Source organism: Meles meles, chromosome 1 (assembly GCF_922984935.1).
Source record: "Meles meles chromosome 1, mMelMel3.1 paternal haplotype, whole genome shotgun sequence".
Taxonomy (NCBI): domain Eukaryota; kingdom Metazoa; phylum Chordata; class Mammalia; order Carnivora; family Mustelidae; genus Meles; species Meles meles.
Window position 1 is genome coordinate 102,282,691 of NC_060066.1, and position 23,981 is coordinate 102,306,671.

The 23,981-nt window shown below is 36.9% G+C and overlaps 1 protein-coding gene across 1 annotated transcript in view; it reads right to left on the reverse strand.

The window, feature by feature from the left end:
• SNTG1 (syntrophin gamma 1) overlaps nt 1-23,981 on the reverse strand; it is a 1,017,962-nt gene that overhangs the window by 716,488 nt on the left and 277,493 nt on the right. The window contains exon 4 of the mRNA XM_045990984.1: nt 15,959-16,033. The gene's annotated coding sequence lies outside the window, so the exon portion shown is untranslated. The remainder of the gene's footprint in view (nt 1-15,958; nt 16,034-23,981) is intronic.

The window sequence follows — 23,981 nt, forward strand, 5'->3', positions numbered from 1 at the left end:
TTTATCACTAATACATTGGGTCATCAGTAGACGTAATCATAAAATAGTTTGCATTTAGTAACATCTATCCATATTTTATGTATTTTCTCTTCATTTCATCTTCATTAATTATTAATTATTTAACTGAGGACTCATTCCTTAGATTCTTCATTCCACAAACTAATAAATTTAGTTGGGCCATGTAGTAAAAAAAATATTGGATCAGTCGACTTGAATCCCAAAGAGATAATTCTTGATCTGCCATTATAACAATGTATAAATTAGGGGAAATGCAACTGGCAATAATAGAATCTACCATCCATATATCAAAAGCTGGATGCTGCACTGAAATTTAAAAAACAAAAACAAAAAATGAAAGATGTGAAATAACTATACAAATGACAATTATTATATATTCATTTCTGTCTCTTCGATACATAAGAATTTAGGCCACAGTTGAGAAAGCTTACAAAGGATTCTCACTTTGTAAATATCATTCTTTTTTAAAATAAAAGGTTTGTTAGTTTTGATCTAACCTTAGAAAACAATCTTGTGTTCTTAATTAGCTGTTACCCCTTTGCTCCACTGAGTTCAGGAATTATATATTGTGACACACAGGTGTAGGGTAATTTTGAAAATCTGGCTTGGTTTTTAAATAGCATAATAATTCTTGTATTGTGTCATGACATTCATTTCAGGAGAACTATTCTTTCTTCATCTGGCCAACTGGCCTCTTCTCAAACTGTTGGTTTTCCTCCAGTGTTATTCAAAATATAGTAAGTGGAAACATCCAAAGAGGACTTCTTGAAGACTAAACGTAATATAGTTCAAAAGCATCTAATTTTTATATACCCATCACTACATATTATCCATCACTAAGAAATCTTACAGATGGAATTTTGCATTTTTTCACCTTAAAGCACTTTTATACTCATACTAGCAATCATAATAGTTTAAAAGAAATTAAAAACCTGTTAACCATTATCCATTGTACTTGTGTTATTTTCTTCCTTCAATTACTCAAAATGTTAACTTGTTGAATCAATGAGTACTGTAAATACCAGTTAAACTCAATTCAGTTAAAACATAATGAGAATGTACAGTGCGCAAATAGCACCTTCTGAACTCTCCTGAGCCTCCCTCTCTGCCTATTTATGGGGGTGGAACAATAAAACTGCTAGCCAAATGGTTGTTCCTGGAACTTTAGTTTGTGCAAAGGCAAGAATGCTGGAATTACATCAAGATAATTAACAGAACCAGGGGTCACATTTATGTCAAAATCTATTAGGAAAATCAAATACAAAGATCATGTGCAAACAGCAGTATTTGATAGTGCAGATGCAGTATTTGAGGGGTGCAAGGTACAGAAAAATGAGTTTGGAGACTGGAAGATGTATAGGGATATGGAATCCGAGCCAGAGTTAGTTAATTGGAAATCATGCCCAAGGCAGTTTCCACCAACAGAGACTGGAGAGTCCTGCTTCTGACAGGCTGGATGAAATGAACAGGATTGAACAAGTATTAGTAATAAAGTAAATCCAATCCTCTCTCTTTGGGACTTCACAATTTGGTAGGGGAAACAGGCAAAAAATAATCTAAAATGTCTTCATGTATGTATAGGAAAAAATAATTAATTAGGATTGGGTCCCCTGCAAAATTTGAGGAAGGTGATGGGAACTGTGTCTGGTTCTTATATAATGAGAAGGCTTTTACTACAATAAAGGCCAGTCCTGTAAAGAATTAGTATATACAGAGTTAATAGCACTGAAGAAAAATGAAATATAAGAATAAAGCAAAAATAGATCAAGATAGGAAGAACAAAAATAATCATCAGAGAAATGGGTGAAAAGACAGGAAGAATGGATGGTTGCAAATGTTATGAATAACTGATATTCAGGAGTAAGAAATCTCCGATTCATTATACGACTAATTTCTCTGAGAGGCGGAGGAAGTTGTTAGACTAAGAACTGACTAGGTGTATATACTATGATTTGATAAAGACGCTTTGTATTGTATCTGCTAGTTCATGCATTAATTTGTGTTGTTTCTAACTGCCGTTTCCAAATTTGTTCATTTCAATACTTAAATGTTAGGCAACCCCCTAAAATAGCCTTACGGTTCTGAGTTGGGGGCTGGAGAGGGAGAGGGAGGAGGAGGAGGAAAACAGGGGGAGGAGAGGCAAGAAGGGGGGAAGGGAAAGAAGAAGAAATCTCCTTTGGTTTCTCCCCTAGCTACTTAGCCTTTCCTTCATAGAACTTCCAACAAATTATAGCTACTTTTTCTTTTTCTGTTTGAGATACATAGATTTATTATTTTTTAGTTTCTTTTTTAAAGTTTTTATATACATTCCAGTTAGTTAACACACAATCTAATATTAGTTTTTGGTGTACGATTTAGTAATTCAACACTTGCATACAACACCCACTGCTCATCACAAGTGTGCTCCTTAATCCTATTTTTTTTTAAAAGATTTTATTTATTTATTTGACAGAGAGAGAGATCACAAGTAGGCAGAGAGGCAGGCAGAGAGAGAGGAGGAAGCAGGCTCCTTGCAGAGCAGAGAGCCCGATGCGGGGCTCGATCCCAGGACCCTGAGATCAAGACCTGAGCTGAAGGCAGCGGCTTAATCCACTGAGCCACCCAGGCGCCCCTCCTTAATCCTATTTAACCCATCCCCCAACACACCATCCCTCTGGGAACCCTCAGGTTGCTCTCTATCATTAAGAGTCTGTTTCTTGGGCACCTGGGTGGCTGAGTGGGTTAAGCCACTGACTTCAGCTCTGGTCATGAACTCAGGGTCCTAGGATTGAGTCCCACATCGGGCTCTCTGCTCAGCGGAGAGCCTGCTTCCCTTCCTCTCTCTCTGCCTGCCTCTCTTGTGATTTCTGTCAAATAAATTAAAAAAAAAAAAAGAGTCTGTTTCTTGGAGGAGGAGTCAAGATGGCGGAGAAGTAGCAGGCTGAGACTACATCAGGTAGCAGAAGACCAGCTAGATAGCGGATCTAAACATTGCAAACACCTACAAATCCAACAGGAAATCGAAGAGAAGAAGAACAGCATTTCTAGAAACAGAAAATCAACCACGTTCTGAAAGGTAGGACTGGCGGAGAAGTGAATTCAAAACAACGGGAAGATTGCCCGCGGGGTGGGGTGGGGGGCAGCTCCCGGCAAGCGACGGAGCAACAGAGCACAAAATCAGGACTTTTAAAAGTCTGTTCCACTGAGGGACATTGCTCCAGAGGCTAAACCTGGGTGAAGCCCACACGAGGTCAGCGTGGCCACAGGTCCCGCAGGGTCACAGAAGGATCGGGGGTGTCGGAGTGTCACAGAGCTCGCAGATATTAGAACGGAGAAGCCGGCTACAGAGACAGAACCGCGGACTGAACTCTCAGCTCAGGGTTACCTTGAACCGGTCGCAGGCTGGGTGAGCTCGGAGCCTGGCTGGAGGCTGGGGATACAGGAGTGATTGGGTGCTCTCCTCTGGGGGCGCACTGAGGAGTGGGGCCCCGGGCTCTCGGCTCCTCCAGGCTGGAGACTGGGAGGAAGCCATTTTCATTCCCGTCCTCCAGAACGTGACAGAAAGCGTTCAGGGAACAGAAGCTCTCAAAAGCGAACCCAAGAGGATTAATTAGTCTGACCCCAGTAAGGGCTGTGCAATTCTGCCTCGGGCAAAGACACTTGAGAGTCACTACAACAGGCCCCTCCCCCAAAAGATAAACAAAATATCAAGCCAGGACAAAGTTCATCTATCAAGGAAAGCAGGTTCCATACCTAGGACAGCAGAGGAATTCCAGAGGAGGAGAAAGCAAAGCACAGAACTCATGGCTTTCTCCCCATGATTCTTTAGTCTTGCGGTTAATTTAATTTTTTTTAAATTTTTTTTCTTTCTTTTTTAATCTCCTGCTAAATTTTTTAAAACTTTTACCCTTTTCTTTTTTAACGTTTTTTGACTAGTTTATCTAAGATATATATTTTTCTTTCTTTTTTGTATTTTTTTTTATTTGTTTTATTTTTTAAAATTTTTTCTTTTTTCTTTCTTTTTTCTTTTTCCTGAACCTCTTTTTATCCCCTTTCTCCCCCCCCACAATTTGGGGTCTCTTCTGATTTGGATACAGCACATTTCTGAGGGGTCTTTCCCACCCTTTTAGTGTTTTATTTGATCCTTCATATCCTCTTATCTGGACAAAATGACAAGGTGGAAAAAATCACCACAAACAAAAGAACAAGAGGCAGTACCGAAGGCTAGGGACCAAATCAACACAGACATTTGTAATATGTCAGATCTAGACTTCAGAATGATGATTCTGAAGGCTGGGCTCGAAAAGGCATGGAAGATATTAGAGAAACCCTCTCTGGAGATATAAAAGCCCTTTCTGGAGAAATTAAAGAAGTAAAATCTAACCAAGTTGAAATAAAAAAAGCTATTAATGAGGTGCAATCAAAAATGGCGGCTCTCACTGCTAGGATAAATGAGGCAGAAGAAAGAATTAGTGATATGGAAGACCAAATGACAGATAATAAAGAAGCTGAGCAAAAGGGACAAACAGCTACTGGACCATGAGGAGAGAATTCGAGAGATAAGTGACACCATAAGACAAAACAACATTAGAATAATTGGGATTCCAGAAAAAGAAGAAAGAGAGAGGGGAGCAGAAGGTCTATTGGAGAGAATTTCCCTAATATGGCAAAGGGAACAAGCATCAAAATCCAGGAGGTGCACAGAACCCCCCTCAAAATCAACAAGAATAGGCCCACACCCAGTCACCTAACAGTAAAATTTACAAGTCTTAGTGACAAAGAGAAAATCCTGAAAGCAGCCCGGAAAAGAAGTCTGTAGCATACAATGGTAAAAATATTAGATTGGCAGAAGACTTATCCACAGAAACCTGGCAGGCCAGAAAGAGCTGGTATGATATATTCAGAGCACTAAATGAGAAAAACATGCAGCCAAGAATACTCTATCCAGCTAGGCTATAATAGAAAATAGAAGGAGAGATAAAAAGCTTCCAGGACAAACAAAAACTGAAAGAATTTGCAAACACCAAACCAGCTCTCCAGGAAATACTGAAAGGGGTCCTCTAAGCAAAGAGAGAGCCTAAAAGTAGTAGATCAGAAAGGTATAGAGACAATATACAGTAACAGTCACATTTCAGGCAATATAATGGCACTAAATTCATATCTCTCAATAGTTACCCTGAATGTTAATGAGCTAAATGCCCCAAGCAAAAGACACAGGGTATCAGAATCGATTAAAAAACAAAACCGATCTATATGTTGCCTACAAGAAACTCATTTTAGACCCAAAGACGCCTCCAGATTTAAAGTGAGGGGGTGGAAAACAATTTACCATGCTATGGGCATCAGAAGAAGGTTGGGGTGGCAATCCATATATCAGATCAATTAGATTTTAAGCCAAAGACTATAATAAGAGATGAGGAAGGACACTATATCCTACTCAAAGGGTCTGTCCAACAAGAAGATCTAACAATTTTAAATATCTATGCCCCTAACATGGGAGCAGCCAACTATATCAACCAATTAATAACAAAATCAAAGAAACACATCAATAATAATACAGTAAAAGTAGGGGACTTTAACACTCCCCTAACTGAAATGGACAGATCATCCAAGCAAAAGATCAACAAGGAAATAAAGGCCTTAAATGACACACTGGACCAAATGGACATCACAGATATATTCAGAACATTTCATGCCAAAGCAACAGAATACACATTCTTCTCTAGTGCACATGGAACATTCTCCAGAATAGATCACATCCTGGGTCCTAAATCTAGTCTCAACTGGTATCAAAAGATTGGGATCATTCCCTGCATATTTTCAGACCACAATGCTCTGAAGCTAGAACTCAATCACAAGAGGAAAGCTGGAAAGAACCCAAATACATGGAGACTAAACAGCATCCTTCTAAAGAATGGATGGGTCAACCAGGAAATTAAACAAGAATTGAAAAAATTCATGGAAACAAATGATAATGAAAACACAATGGTTCAAAATCTGTGGGACACAGCAAAGGCAGTCCTGAGAGGAAAATATATAGCGGCACAAGCCTTTCTCAAAAAACAAGAAAGGTCTCAAGTACACAACCTAACCCTACACCTAAAGGAGCTGGAGAAAGAACAAGAAAGAAACCCTAAACCCAGCAGGAGAAGAGAAATCATAAAGATCAGAGCAGAAATCAATGAAATAGAAACCAAAAAAACAATAGAACAAATCAAGAAACTAGGAGCTAGTTCTTTGAATGAATTAATAAGATTGATAAACCCCTGGCCAGACTTATCAAAAAGAAAAGAGAAAGGACCCAAATCAATAAAATCATGAATGAAAGAGGAGAGATCACAACTAACACCAAAGAAATACAGACAATTATAAGAACATACTATGAGCAACTCTATGCCAACTAATTTGACAATCTGGAAGAAATGGATGAATTCCTAGAGACATATAAACTACCACAACTGAACCAGGAAGAAATAGAAAACATGAACAGGCCCATAACCAGTAAGGAGATTGAAACGGTCATCAAAAATCTCCAAACAAACAAAAGCCCAGGGCCAGACGGCTTCCCAGGGGAATTCTACCAAACATTTAAAGAAGAACTAATTCCTATTCTCCTGAAACTGTTCCAAAAAATAGAAATGGAAGAAAACTTCCAAACTCATTTTATGAGGCCAGTATCACCTTGATCCCCAAAACAGACAAGGATCCCACCAAAAAAGAACTACAGACCAATATCCTTGATGAACACAGATGCAAAAATTCTTACCAAAATACTAGCCAATAGGATTCAACAGTATATTAAAAGGATTATTCACCATGATCAAGTGGGATTTATTCCAGGGCTGCAAGGATGGTTCAACATCCACAAATCAATCAGTGTGATAGAACACATTAACAAAAGAAAGAACAAGAACCATATGATATTCTCAATACATGCTGAAAAAGCATTTGACAAAGTACAGCATCCCTTCCTGATCAAAACTCTTCAAAGTGTAGGGATAGGGGGCACATACCTCAATATTATCAAAGCCATCTATGAAAAACCCACCGCAAATATCATTCTTAATGGAGAAAAACTGAAAGCTTTTCTGTTAAGGTCAGGAACACGGCAGGGATGTCCATTATCACCACTGCTATTCAGTATAGTACTTGAAGTCCTAGCTTTAGCAATCAGACAACAAAAAGAAATTAAAGGCCTCCAAATCGGCAAAGAAGAAGTCAAACTATCACTCTTCATAGATGATATGATACTATATGTGGAAAACCCAAAGGACTCCACTCCAAAACTGCTAGAACTTGTACAGGAATTCAGTAAATTGTCAGGGTATAAAAATCAATGCACAGAAATCAGCCGCATTTCTGTACACCAACAACAAGACAGAAGAAAGAAATTAAGGAGTCAGTCCCATTTACAATTGCACCCAAAACTATAAGATACCTAGGAATAAACCTAACCAAAGAGGCCAAGAATCTATATGCAGAAAGCTATAAAGTACTCATGAAAGAAATTGAGGAAGACACAAAGAAATGGAAAAATGTTCCATGCTCCTGGATTGGAAGAATAAATATTGTGAAAATGTCTATGCTACCTAAAGCAATCTACACATTTAATGCAATCCCTATCAAAATACCATCCATTTTTTTCAAAGAAATGGAACAAATAATCCTCAAATTTATATGGAACCAGAAAAGACCTTGAATAGCCAAAGGAATATTGAAAAAGAAAGCCGAAGTTGGTGGCATCACAATTCCGGACTTCAAGCTCTATTACAAAGCTGTCATCATCAAGACAGCATGGTACTGGCACAGAAACAGACACATAGATCATTGGGACAGAATACAGATCCCAGAAATAGACCCTCAACTCTATGGTCAACTAATCTTTGACAAAGCAGGAAAGAATGTCCAATGGAAAAAAGATAGCCTCTTCAATAAATGGTGCTGGGAAAATTGGACAGCCACATGCAGAAAAATGAAATTGGACCACTTCCTTACACCACACATGAAAATAGACTCCAAATGGATGAAGGACCTCAATGTGAGACAGGAATCCATCCAAATCCTTGAAGAGAACACAGGCAGCAACCTCTTCGACCTCAGCCGCAGCAACATCTTCCTAGAAATATCGGCAAAGGCAAGGGAAGCAAGGGCAAAAATGAACTATTGGGATTTCATCAAGATCAAAAGCTTCTGCACAGCAAAGGAAACAGTTAACAAAACCAAAAGACAACTGACAGAATGGGAGAAGATATTTGCAAACGACATACAGATAAAGGGGTAGTATCCAAAATCTATAAGGAACTTAGCAAACTCAACACCCAAAGAACAAACAATCCAATCAAGAAATGGGCCAAGGACATCAACAGACATTTCTGCAAAGAAGACATCCAGATGGCCAACAGACACATGAAAAAGTGCTCCACGTCACTCGGCATCAGGGAAATACAAATCAAAACCACAATGAGATATCACCTCACACCAGTCAGAATGGCTAAAATTAACAAGTCAGGAAATGACAGATGCTGGCGAGGATGCGGAGAAAGGGAAACCCTCCTCCACTGTTGGTGGGAATGCAAGCTGGTGCAACCACTCTGGAAAACAGCAAGGAGGTTCCTCAAAATGTTGAAAATAGAACTACCCTATGACCCAGCAATTGCACTACTGGGTATTTACCCTAAAGATAGAAACGTAGTGATCCCAAGGGCATGTGTAACCGAATGTTTATAGTAGCAATGTCTACAATAGCCAAACTATGGAAAGAACCTAGATGTCCATCAACAGATGAATGGATAAAGAAGATGAGGTATATATACAGAATGGAATACTATGCAGCCATCAAAACAAATGAAATCTTGCCATTTGCGACAAAGTGGATGGAACTAGAGGGTATCATGCTTAGTGAAATAAGTCAATCGAAGAAAGACAAATATCATATGATCTCCCTGATATGAGGACATGGAGATGCAACATGGGGGGTAAGGGGGGTAGGAGAGGAATAATAATGAAATAATTGAATAATGAAATAATGAAATAATGAAATAATAATGAAATAATAAATGAAACAAGATGGGATTGGGAGGGAGACAAACCATAAGTGACTCTTAATCTCACAAAACAAACTGGGGGTTGCCGGGGGGAGGTGGGGTTGGGAGAGGGGGAGTGGGGTTATGGACAGTGGGGAGGGTATGTGCTATCGTGAGTGCTGTGAAGTGTGTAAACCTGGCAATTCACAGACCTGTACCCTGGGGATAAAAATACATTATATGTTTATAAAAGAATAAGAAATAAATAAAAATCTTTTTTCATAGAGCAGCATATCGAGAGAGACAAAAGTCATATTTGAGTGGAATCTTGACTTCTCCTCCATTTTTTAACAGTATGATTAGAATTTCTAATTAATAAATTCCACAATGTCTGTCTCATTCCACTCTAAATGGAATCTGTTACTGTTATTATATTTTCTTGCAATTTCATGTGTGTAATTAAAATGCCTTGTTATAAAACCTTAATAGAGAAAAGAACTCCTATTTGAAAAAAAAAAACAAAACACAAAGAGTCTATTTCTTGGTTTGCCTCCACTTCTCTTTTTATTTTCCCTTTATTCATTTGTTTAAATTACACATATGAGTGAAATTACATAGTACTTCTCTTTCTCTAACTTATTTCCTTTGGCATAATACTCTCTAGCTCCAGCCATGTCATTGCCAATGGCAGTATTCCATTCTCTTTTATGGCTATATGCCATTATATGTATATGATTTCTTCTTTATATCTATTTGTCAGTGGATAGACACTTGGGGTGTTTTCATACTTTGGCTATTATAGATAATGCTGATATAAACATTGGTGTATCCCTTTGAATTAGTATTTTTGTAGTCTTTGGGTAAATACCTGGTAATACAATTGCTGGGTGATAGGGTACTTTGATTTTCAACTTTTTGAGGACCCCCCATACTGTTTTCCAGAGTGGCTGCACCAGTTTTCATTTCCACCAACAGTGTCAGAGAGTTCCCCCTTCTTCACATCCTTGCCAACACCTATTATTTTTTGTGTTGTTGATTTTAGCCACTCTGACAGATGTGACGAGATATCTCATTTTAATTTTGATTTGTATTTCCCTAAAGATCAGTGATGTTGAACATCATTTCATGTGTCTGTCTTCTTTGTTTTTTTTAAGTGTTGAGCTTTATAAGTTCTTTATATATTTTGGATATTAACCCTTTATCAGGTATGTCATTTGCAAATATCTTCTCCCATTCCATAGGTTGCTTTTTACTTTTGTTGATTGCTGCCTTCACTGTGCAGAACCTTTTTAATTTAATGAGGTCCCAATGGTTTATTTTGCTTTTGTTTCCCTTGCCTCAGGAAACATACCTAGAAAGAAGTTGCTCTGGCTAATGTCAAAGAGGTTACTGCCTGTGTACTGCTCTAGGATTTTTACGGTTTCAAGTCTCACATTTAGGTCTTTAATTCATTTTGAATTTGTAAGTACTTTGTTTTTGTTATCAATTTTTTAATGTATACGTCTCCCACCAAATACATTCATGATGTATATTTGCTGGTTATTGTGTTAATAAACTTTGTTGTTTTGGGAAAAAGGTGTCTCTATTTACTCTAAGAGTATATTTTTAAATTAATGCCTTGGTTCCTCATTTTTAAAAAGATACTATAAAGTTAATTTAAAAAAAAACGAAATTTTAAAACATAATATCATTTGCTGAGAAGGATGTGGAGCAACAGGAGCTCTCCATTGTTGGTAGGAATGCTAAATGGTAAGAGTTTTATAGGTTTTTACAAGACTATCTGTAGTCTTACCATATGAAACAGCAGTTGCATTACTAGATATTTAGCCAGCTGGTTCAAGAGCATGTTAAGCCTTCACAGGAAGGTTTATAGAGGATTTTTTCATAATTTCCTTCAGTAGGTAAATGAATAAACAAATTGTGGGACCTCTATAGAATGACATACTGTTCATATAAAAAGAAAGTTCCAAGGAAGTCTCACACACACACACACACACACACACACACACACACACACACACATTGACTCTTAAATGAATATTGTTAAGTGAAAGAAGCCAGGCTGAAAAGGCTACATACTTTATGATTCCCGTTACATGACATCTGGGAAAAGGCAAAATTCTAAGACAATTTAAAACAAAACAGAACAAAAGAAATCATTTCTAGGAGTTCAGAAGGAAAGGAGGAGGGCTAAACAGGCCAAGCACAGAGAATATTGTTGGGTCGTGAAACTCCACTGTATGATACTCTAACAATAGGTACATGACACTATGTTTTTGAAAAAAACCTATAGATCTTGAGAACTCAATGTAAATCAGATCAAAAGTAGGGCTCTTCTGTGTGCAAGGTCTTCTCTGAGTACACACTTCTCCCTCCCACAAAGTCATCCCTGATCCCGTTTCATTGATCCATGTTTGCCTAGTGAACCTATAATCCCTTGTACTTCTGCTGGGCACAACCAATATCTCTGAGCGTCATTTTAGTTGCCATGCTCCAGCACTTCTCCAGTTCTGCTCTGTAGCTTTGATACAATGCCCAACATTTAAAGGGATAATATTTATGAGATTTCTTTAGAACTTTTATTGTTTCCTTTATCACCAAAGTATCTGATGGTAACCTGAAGAGTTTGTGAATCTTCTTCACAGCCAGACACAGACACGTGAATATACTTTGAGCCTTGAGATGCTGCCAATAATCTTCATCCAGCCAGAATTATCCTTGCTTCTCTTCACTGAGAATACTCCAGAATAGAGGGAGATGGAATGAAATTATCAAGATTAAAGCAACCTAAATTAATCTGCCCATGATAGAAAGCAATACCAAGAGCTACCAGAAATCTACACACACTGACTAGGAAATAGAAAGGAGAGGAATCAGAGCAATCACAGTTATATATATATATATACACACACACACACACACATACATACATAAATAGATGTATGTGTATATATACACATACATATATATACATATATATGTATTTTATATTAATTTTACATGTATAATATATTTTTAATTTAACCATTCTTTTTTCAATTATGAGAGAATGTCTACAATGCATAGAATGCAGGGGCACCTGGGTGGCTCAATCAGTCAAATGGCCAACTCCTGATTTTAGCGCAGGTCATGATCTCAGGGTCATGAGATAGAGTCCCACAGTGGGCTTTGTGCTCAACAGGGAGTCTGCTTAAGAATTTTTTCTCTCTCCCCTGCTCCACCCCCCACTTGCACATGCTCTCTCTCTAAAATGAATAAATTAAATGCACAGACTACAGCTCCAAAAATATTTTCATCACTCTATTACTTTTTTTTGGAAATATTTATTGGGACCCTATACACCTTGGCATGATGGTACCTCCTGAGGTCACAAAGAGTAACTATAGTTTTCTCCTCAAACTCTCATAAAAACAGACAATAAGCAAAAAGTAAAACACAAGTCAGCAGGGAACAGTATTGTTCTTTGTACCACTGTTTGTATCTCAACCAGGAGCTACGACTCCCACAGGCAACTTACTCAGTCATATTCCTCTAAACAAGGTAGACTGGGAGTGAAGCTCAGTCAGAAAACATTAAGAAAGTTGCCTAGAATGTAAAGCCAGTTCTGTGCTCAAGGCTAAGCTTCTTTGTGTTTGATAATTGTGTTGCTTTACCCAGGACAAACAGAGCCAGCAAAACCAAAAATAGAGATGTTTCACCATTGAAGCCAATGACTAAACTCACAAGCACGCCTGAAAGGATTGGGGATCTGAATAACAATCCTGGTGGCAAATGGGCCTATAGAAGTTGCACCCCCCTAGCAGATGCAGTGGTAACACTAGGGGACAGACCACAGGAAGACCAATCAAAATACAATGTCAGAAGCCGCAAATATCCTCAAAGCATAGAGAAGCAGTAATAGAAAAAACTCTACACATCCAAATACTAAGTACTTGTATTACAGTAATCTTGTTCTGGCAATAGAGAAAGCCCAGGAAAATCCCTTTAGCCAAGTAAAGATGGCAGCCAGCGGAAAGTAGGGACAGGTAAGCAGACCAGGATACCTGCTCACACAGCAGACATCTAGTTTGCTCCTGCTCATGGGGCTATTTTCCATTCGAACATGAAGTCAGTTTAACTTTAAATGTAGACAAATATAAGCATGAATAAAACATTGGAAGCACAAGTAAAATTCTAGAGGTCAGGTCAGAAACTATAAGGAAAAGGAACCCAGTACAGTATATGCTGAGACATATTGTTCTGACATATTTCGTATATGCCAAGTATCAGAAAATAGGCAATGTGGGTAGGCTATGTGTTATTAGACCATGTCATCTTCTCTTCTTTACTCAACCTGTCAAAACAAAACAGTATCAATTCAGGGGCACCTGGGGTGGGGGCTCAGTCTGTTGGGCATTTGCCTTCAGCTCAAGTCGTGATCCTGGGGTCTTGGGATCAAGGCCTCACATCTGGCTCCCTGCTCAGTGGGAATGTGCTTCTCCCTCTGCCTGCCACTCCCCCCATTCATGGTAACTCTCTCTTTCTCTCTTTTTCTGACAAATAAATAAAAAAAAATCTTCAAAAAAAAGCATTATTAAAAAAAAGCATCATCAATTCAAACATGTTGCTTATCAATAAAGTATGGTAAACTAAAACAATTATGGGAGGCAAAGATATATACCAAAGACATTAGAGAGATGTTTGAAATGCATCTGAAGATATTAACTATTCTTTGTGGGGTGTTTTAAGGATGAGAATAGCCATCCTCAAATGAATTTCTATTAATCTTCTTATGACTGCCTTTCTCCCTGTTTTCATGTATATGTACCTCTCTGGGTTTCAAACAGCACTGACAGTGTATGATACTTTGAAATCATGTCGAGTGAGCTTTACATGATGGTGAAGTGAAAGCACAGACGACAACACCTGACACTGGGAAACCTAAGTTAGTAATGAATGATCTCTCTTGCACAGTAATCACTTTTCCATTTCTGGCTAACGCAGTGTAATTCTGGCAATTCTCACGTCTATGTTCCACTCTCTATATCTGTTTAAGTTAATGTTTCTACAAGGGCTTCAAAACAAAGGACTGGGAAGCCAGAAAAATCACAGGCTTCCAGGAAACATTAATTAATGTCTGTCAGGTTTGTAGGGTTTAGGGGAATGAGGAATGGATTCAGAGGTAAGGAAAGGCAGAGGTTGAGAAATCAAGGATCTACAACACCCATTCCTGTTTCAATAATTTCTTTTTTTTTTTTTTACCCCTCCCTTTTGTCTTTTGTGCTTCTCTCTGATATTGTTTTGGACAGGTCCAACTATGAAAACAGTATAGTGATGAAAAATCAGTGGAAAACCTTGGACACAATTTTCTGATGCACTGGGATGTGTTCCTTTTGATTCCTTGGAAAATGTGCTTTAGAATTTTCTAGGTGTATTCAAATGATGAGAATGATTTGTGTGTGTGTGTTTTTTTAAGATTTTATTTATTTATTTGACAGACAGAGAACACAAGTAGGCAGAGAGGAGGGCGCGGGCAGGGGCGGGAAGCAGGCTCCTCACTAAGCAGAGAGCCCGATGTGGGGCTCGATCTCAGGGTCCTGGGATCATGATCTGAGCCGAAGGCAAGGGCTTTTTAACCCACTGAGCCACCCAGGCCCCCCAAGAATGATTTGTGTTTTAACATGAAGCCAAAAACTACCTGCATTCAGGTGGTTAGGGATCAGGATTCAGTGAGGAAAGAAGAATGAATCTATTAGCAATCCATCCCTATCTGAGTGCTACTATGATTAATATAACATTACATGGGTTCCATTCTAAATATTTATTATTAAATAATTTAGATATTGAGTAACCAGAACAACTTTAGATCTAGTTGTTTATCATCCCAAGTGACTCTGAACCTTGCCATACTCCTCGAGAACCCAGTCCGGGAAATCCTCTAATAGGTTATCTGTGTGGATGCATTTAGTCCTAGAACTCTGTGATTTTCATAATGCACAGGTATACTCAAGAATTCCTGGCATTTTAACATTACATTTAAATATAATTTAAGCAACAATATATGCACAACACACTTTTAAGTGTTACAGTTCCTTTGAACATAATAGATGACAATGAATTTCATGATTCTCACTAAGACCATAATATAAGTCCTTGCATGATAGGAAATTATAACTCAAAAATGCTGTGAAGATTTATTAGGAAAATAAAATGAGTTACTTCAATCCTAAACTTTAGTGACCAGGTTCTGCTCTTCCAAGCAAATGGAGTGTGAATCTTTCTAAAAGTATTATTTGTCCTAGCGCCAAAGTCAGAGACCGCCAAAGTCAGAGACCTAGTCTCATCTTCCATCTGCTTTGCCTCTATTGATTCAAGCTCCCTTTCTGAAGGCAATTTGATTTACTTTAATAATTTTCATTACCTTTTCTCACCCTTTGTTCTGACTAAACAAGAGAGAATGTGATAGTTCTCTAGGCCCTAGTGCTGTGAAGCATTTTAGAACATTTAGCCAAGCCCCCCCCCCCCCCCCCCCCCCGCGTACAGTCACATATCTAATCCTTTCTCTGGGACTGCAGAGTTCTCAAAAATATGTGATACCAGTTCTCATCCTGATCAGGAGTCATGGACCCCTCACCTAATAAAGTAAGCTTTAGAAAACCTAATTTATATTGCTCTTTCCTCTGAATGATGCTCATTAAGGAACAACATACATTTAATACGGTTGTTTAAGTAAATATGGTGCAAGGATATGTACAAATGCAGTTTAACTACTGAATCTTGACTAGTGTTCAGAGTATTGCTCCCCTTCCCACACCAGGAAATTAAAAAAAAAAAAAATATTGTTCTAGAGCAAAGTGGCTTCATAAAGCTTAATATTGAAGAAAACAACCTATAATAGAAATGTAGAAAATGAATTTTTCATTAATTTACTCACAATGACTTTTTGAAAAATGTCTTACTTGAATTTAGGTAGAGCAATATTTTCCTTTTTCAGAGGTCACTTCTCTGGCAATCTCAACATTCTGGGGAATAGTCTAGATGCAAAAAGCAAAAATAAAGGTCCTATGAGCATTCAAAATAGAAGCGATAAAATCTATATACTGAGAGTTATTTACTTTATCCATAGGAAGACATGCATCCCATTCATGTTTATATCATACACATTTTTAACACATTTCTTTGTGAATTTCTAGGAGTAACTCAAAACCTTGTGAATCACCAAGGGGAAAAATAACATGATGGTATTTCCCAAATGGCTACTGTCATAAGACTGAGTTCTGCAGAACACGTTTTGGGGAAATTGGCTTATAAAAAAAAGTACAAAAGCATATTTGGTAATCTTCCCAAAACTTTATCTGCCAGTAGTCAGCATTTAGATATAAGCTGCCAATACCACAGCCTTTAGAATTAGATTCCAAGTTTAAATTATTAATATTATTTAAAAGCACTCCTTGTGAGGAATAGTCTATTGATTTGATGCCATTATTTTTAATGAGACATAGCTATTAACTCAGTTTTATATTGAAGGAGAGGGGGATAGCCTCTACACATCAAGGCCTGGCAACAGATTGCAATTTCCAAAGGCTAGAACGATGTTTCTGCCTTTGCACTTCATTTTTAATGATCCCATTTATGTTGTTTGTCCTCCCATGAACTCAATCATAGTTTTCAAAATGCTCTAACACTTTATTAAAATGATAGGCAGGTGAAATGTTATATTTAATAGAGCAGTGGTTATTGGGAGAAGTTCCAGAGGCATACAGCTGGCTGCATAGAAATTGTTTGCATAGTTTGTTAAAGAAATATATCTGATTCGACAGGTATATCCAAGTCAGATTTATACAGAGGCCTATGAATATTAATATATGACTTTTTTAAAAACTCCATAGAGAAATCTGAACCTTAGCCATGTTGAGAACCCAAAACTAGAATATAAGCTTCTGGACTATGGTAGGAATAATTCTGGACTGGCTCCTAGATTCCCATGCCTTAGTATACACCCTGTATGATCCCTTCCCCATGATCTCGTGATTGTGGGTTGAGCTTGTGACTATGATATATTTCACTTCTATGATGGGTTTCCATTAGAGGACAAATGCAAAGGGATTTTGTAGCCATAATTTACCAAATCAGTTAATTTTGAGTCAACCAATTTGAGGGAAATTATCTTGGGGTAGCCAGAGTTGGCCAAAGAAGGGGAGTCTTACAAAGGGTCAGAGACTCAAACTGGGGAAGATTTTCCTCCTTTGAAGAAGTAAGCTCTCTTGTTAGGGGAACCCTAACCCTTATGCCTATACCTTATCCTTAGGTATATGGAAGAACATATACCCAAGACCTTCAGAAGGCTGCCGGTAGGGGGTCAGAGAAGCCACCAGTTGATGCAACATAAAAATAAGAAAATTAGTCCTACAAATACAAAAAACTGGATTCTGCCAATTACTTACATGGATTTGGAAAAAGACCCTGAGCTCAGGAACAGAACATACCCCAGCTGATACATGACTGCAGCCTTGAGAAACCCTGCCTATGACTAGGGTTATGTTTTTTTAATTCATAAATTTGATGATTCAGAATTATGTATTAAGTGAGAATAATATCAATTGCAGTACAATTCTCCACACAGTATCTCAAGGTACATACAATTTAAGCCTTTATTGTTTCTTTATTTGTTTTCCATGAACTAATTACTTAACCCTATCCCATTTTCTGCATTTCTCTTTCCCTATAGATGAATTCCATGGGTTTTAGTTCAGAAATAATAAATATACATCAAATCTCTCCAATTAAAAACAAACAAATAAAACATGTTCCACCGGTCCCTATTGAGGTGTAAGAGTAGGAACATTTCTTAAAGAAAAATGTGCTGTCATCGCTCAGGCAGCTCCACACCTGGTTTCTATAATTATAGATGAGAACAGGTATTAGCACTACACTGCCATTAAGCAACCATTCTTACATCTCCAGAGGCAAGCAGCAGCAAGGACAAGTGAAAAAGGGAAAAGAAACCCAATGGCTAGATGTCTCGGTTTATGTCATTTGTTCACATACTCACCATTTTTAATTCCACAACCACCCAATGATGTTTACTTTTAAGCAGTAGTTGGGGGCTCCACTGAGACTTTAATGTAACATTATGAGTGAAACAAAGAAGCCAAATTAAAACTAAAAACCAAAACAAGAATCAAGTAACCAAAAAAAACCTCTGAATTTGCTAATGCTAATAAGTAAAATCTTAAAGAAGTTTAAGTAGAATAATTTATTGCTTAAGAAAATCCAAGAAATGAGGGATTCAGAGTTTCTGCCACCTGGGAAATAACAAGACAGAAAAGAAATTCTGGAGACCTTGTTACCATGTCCTTCCTCAGGTTCTAAGTTCACTGACTTGTCTGTCTTTCTATCTCTGCCTTCCAGATCATAGTACACATGTTTTACATAGGGTGTCTAGATCTTAAGCTGTACTTAAGTATAAGAAATAGATAAAACAGACAAACCATAAATGACTCTTAACCTCACAAAACAAACTGGGGGTTGCTGGGGGGAGGTGGGATTGGGAGAGGGGGAGGGGGCTATGGACATTGGGGAGGGGAGGCGAACCATAAGAGACTATGGACTCTGAAAAACAACCTGAGGGTTTTGAAGGGTCAGGGGTGGGAGGTTGGGGGAACAGGTGGTGGGTAATAGGGAGGGCACGTTTTGCATGGAGCACTGGGTGTTGTGCAAAAACAATGAATACTGTTATGCTGAAAAAAATAAATAAAATGGGGAAAAAAAAAAGAAATAGATAACACTTCCCCTACTCCAGTTTCTTTAGAACCAGAAATCCAACTCAATTTTTGTTTTAGGAATTTAATAGAAATTTTTTAAATGAGAAATATAAGAGAATACTTATGACTTTAAAAACATTCTTACTTCAGTTATCCAAAGTATGTCATTTAATACAGATTTAATCATATTGCCTTTATGCCCTATACTGTATTTTCATAACTTGTTATGTACTGAAAACACTGTACCACAATACCATTGAAGAAAACAAATTCACAAGTGTTGAAAAGTTAAAAAAAGAAAATTAAATAAATGAAATCTAAAGTATTTTGGAACATTATTCATCTATATAGACATTTTAAACAATCATTATTTAATGAAGCACAACATTATCCAAATTCTACTTGGGTTTCAACATAGGGTTTCTTCATACACTTGTAAGACAAAGCATCATTACTCAACTGGTGAGTAAATTTTGATGTTTTCAAAACAACTTTTTTTCCAATTTTATGAACAATAAGAACTTCACAAGTCAGAGCTTTTAAAATGGAACGTTTGTCACTATTTGAACACTTCTATCAGCTTTGATGTTACAAAGAGAAAAAAAAATAGAGCAAAACAGAACAAAACAACAACAAAAAAAATCAAATTCTGTCAGCAGAACTGCAGTAAGCTTTCCTTACTCCAGAACCCTGTTATAGCTAAGAAAAGACATTTTGTGTCCTCCAAACATGAGTCTTCTGTTACAACATAAAGCATGTTATAATAGAATGACAACCTCAAATTAAACTTGCCAGCAGTAGTTAAAAACATGCATAGTACACTGTGTTATCATCATAGGGGTCAGGATATAGTTTCAAGTTTCAGGCTAGTAGCAAGCATTCCACACTACAGAGCGTAGGAATATTATTAATGGGAATTTAGGGTTTTGCTTCAAGAATGGCAAAATAAATTTTAATTAATTATTTTCATTATATTTACAAAAACATAATAAGTGGGGGCACCTGGGTGGCTCAGTGAGTTAAAGCCTCTGCCTTCAGCTCAGGTCATGATCCCAGGGTCCTGGGATCGAGCCCCACATTGGGCTCTCTGTTGTGCGGGAAGCCTGCTTTCTCCTCTCTCTCTGCCTGCTTGTGATCTCTCTCTGTCAAATAAACAAATAAAATCTTAAAAAAAAAAACATAATAAGTGACTCAGTGATGTTTTCTTGGCTTGCATTTTAAAATACATTTTATGACATTATTGTGCTAAGGCAATGAGTTGATTTGTCAATCCGTTTAGGAAAAATAGAGACAGGGAAAAATCAATCTTTCAAAACTGTGACAGAGATTGTAAAAAGGGTCATAATTCTTAACTCTTCCCTGTAATCTGATCCTTTGCAATTGGCCCACAGCATCTCCCAGAGGGAGTGACTAGTTTCTTACCACTTAAATCTATGCTGGGCTTGATCAGTAGTTTCCACAAAAGGAAACATATGCTAGTACTGGAAACAGGGCTCAAGAAGCTTTGCATATTTCCACTTTCTCTCAGAACTTTTCCAGTGGAAAGAACAACCCCAGAAGAGCCTGCTGAATGATGAGAGTTCACATAGAGAGACTAATTGTCCCATGTGAGGCCCTGGACATTTGAGAAGACACCCAAAGTGTTTATCTGTCTCACAGTCAACCAGAGGAACATGCAAGAGCCAAAGCTAGAGATTCTTAGCTGACCCACAGTCACATAAGCAATAATATCTACTTATTTTTTCAAGTTACTAAAATTTTGGAAAGTTTGTTATGCACCAAACACTAAGGAATATGACCACAGAAAAGAAAAAAAAAAAAAGCATACAATTGTACATTTAATAGATACTTTCATGAATCTCATTTTCTCTAACTCATTTACATTGAATTGCTTAAGCAATGATTATATATGCATTTTCTTATTGTATTCAGAGAACATTCTTTGTAGACATCTATAATAACATTAGTCTGTGAATTATCGGGTGGGTGTCTTTCTGTCCTTTGTTTCTATCGCTGTCATGACAAAATAAACCTATATACAATTATTGCAAAAATCAAAAGTCATAGTCAATGCCCTTCATTGCAGCCACTGAAATGCATCTCTGTCCCCTAGAATTAATGCAACAATTTGGAAAACAATTTGCTAGTCCTTCAAAGTGTGAAATGAATGTATAAGAGACATCTGCTATTTCATCTGTTAACAGAGTGCCACAAAGGGAATATGTTTAAGTCTTTGAAATAAAGTGTTAAATGAAGAAAATTTAAGTATCTGAAAGTGATGTGTATTATAACATAATTTTACAAAGGTAAAACAGAAGAAAATTAAATACCAGATTGTTCAACCATACATACTTTTCGAAAAAGCAAGGGGAAGGAGAGGATCCTGGGAAGATGGCAGAATAGTAAGTGCAGGGAATCTATTACCTCATCTGAACAACAATTGCACTGTCAAAATATGTCTAATGTAATTTGGGAGTTTTGGACTTTATTTGAAGGCCTAAAACTTCCATGGGAAGACTTGGACAATAAATTGTAGTTAATTTTAGCTCTTAGTACAGTAGCAGCAGCGTGTCTTTCATTTCAAGCCCAATGTCAGGCAGCTGTGCACATGTTCCTAGAGCAGCCTGCACACAGATTTCTGGAGCCAGAGTGAGCAAAAAATGACCCTGTCCTCCAAGTACTGGGGATTTATGTTCTGATCACTGATTATGTCTTATGATCACAGAGGTGCGGACAGCGAGATAAGAGGCCATTGTTGTTACATCTCCCCCCAGTGTGGTAATTCCCTTCCCCTCCAGCAGAAGTGACTTATGAAGGGATTGCGTGCTCTTTACCACCACATTCATTTTCTCTTTTTCTCTTTTGGGAGTCAGACTTCAAAGGCCAGGACATGTACAAGCAAGTGTATATACAATGACAGAAAGCAGTTGTATATGTCCAGGAAAAGGACGAGGATTCAGAAAAAGCCTGAGAAGAACTTAAGTTTACATCTGAGACAAATACTTGGCATGGAAACTGCTTATAAAAGTAAACAAAACAAAACAAAACAAAACAAAAACAAACAAACAAAAAAACTTAAGCAAAAATTATTTTAAGAATTAGAAAGTCAGGGAAGGGCAATATGATTTCAAGTATTATATTATTAGAATCAAATATCCAGTTTGACAACATGCACAAGCACATACAAACACACATACACAATCACAAGGTATACGAAGAAACTGGAAAGTCTGGCCCTTTCAAAGAGAAAAAATAATCATTGAAACTGTTTCTGAAAAATGACAGATCTACTAGAAAAAGACCTTAAAATAACTGATTTGGAGATGTTCAAAGAACTAAAGAAGAAAATGAAGTCAGGAAGTTTATGTATAAACAAAATGAAGATATTAATAATAAGAAAGCCTAAAAAGAATCAAACAAAAAAAGAACTGGAAGTGAAAAGTATAAATACATTCACAAGCAGGTTTGACTAGGCCAAAACAAAAAACAAAAAACCTCTGAATCTTTTAGATAAGGCAATGGAAATTATTGAATCTGAGGTTCAGAAAGGAAAAAAAAAGAAGGTTGAAGAAAAGTAAACAGAGCCTAAGGGGCTTATGGGACATCACCTAGAAAACAAGCATGCATGCAATACAAGTTTCAAATGGCAAAGACAGAGAGAAAGGGATAAAGAGAACATTTGAAGAAATATTGCTGAAATGTCTTAAATTTCATGAACATTAACACACCCATCCAAAAATTTAAATGAACTCCAAACAAAATGAACTCAAAGAGACCCACAGCAAGACACATTTTAGTCAAATTAATAAAAGTCAAAGAGAGAGAAAATTGGCACATAATACACAATTGATTCTCAATTAGATTATCAGCAGATTTCTCATCAGAAACTTCAAAGGCCAGAAAGCAGTAGGAAATATATTCAAAGTACTAGCTGGAAAAACAAAACAAAAAAGCTGTCAACCAAGATTCCTGTATCTGGGAAAACTGCTCTTCAACAGTGTGGGGGAAATTAAAACATTCTTCTAAAATAAAAGCTGAGGGAGTTCATTACAATTAGAACTGCTCTGCAATAATGCTCAAGCGAATCCTGCTGGGTGAAACAGAAGAACATTAGATTGTAATTTGTAGTTATAAAAACAATTCTCAAGAAAGGCAATACATTGGCAATTTTAAAAAGTTAGTATTACTGTAACTACATTATAATGCTACCTTTTTTTCTACATGATTTAAAAGACTAATATATTTTTTAAAAGATTATTAGTCTAAAAGCTAGCATTGTTTTAACATTGGTTTATAACTCCACGTTTTGTTTTCTACCTAATATAAGAAACTAATGCATTTAAAAGAATTACTAGTTTATGTTTGGCGGGGGCATAGAATGTATAAAGATGTAATTTTGTGACATCAACATCCAAAAACAATACAGGTAGATGTGTAAAGGAGCAGAGTTTTTGTACGTTATTGAAGTTAGGTTAATATAAATTCAAATTAGAGTGTTATAGTTTTAGAATGTCACATATGATCCCCATGGTAACTCTAAATAAATTCGCTACAGAATATACATAAAAGGAAGTAAGGATTTAAACATTTCACTACAAAGTATCAACTAAACAGAAAAGAAATAATGTAGGAAATAAAGGACAAAAACCTTTAAGATAGAGATAACAAATAGAAAAATGACAGAAATAAGTCCCTTACTTCAAATGTAAATGAATTTAACTATCAAATCAAAAGACAGAGATTGGCAGAAGGGATAAAAACTTATAATTCAACTATGTGTTCTCTATTGGATATTCATCCTGGACCAAAAGACACAAAGAAATTAAAAGTATAAGAATGGAAAAAAATTACTCCACGCAAATAGTAACCAAAAGAGTGCAATGGTGACTACACAATTATCAAACAAAATAGACGTTAAATCAAAAAAGTTTGTGAGACAAAGGATCATATTGTATATTAATAAAAGATGTAATATATCAATAAGATAAAATAATTATAAACATTTGTGCATCTAGTAACAATCAAAATATATAAAGCAAAAACTGACAGAAGGGAGTACAGAGGTCTACAATAATAGCTGGAGACTTCAGTAATCTCCTATGAATAATGGATAGATAACCAGACCCAAAATGTACAGAGAAAGCCAAGTTAAACACAGTAACTAAGTAGACCTAAGAGACATATGCAAGACACTCTACTGAAACAACAACGGCACGTG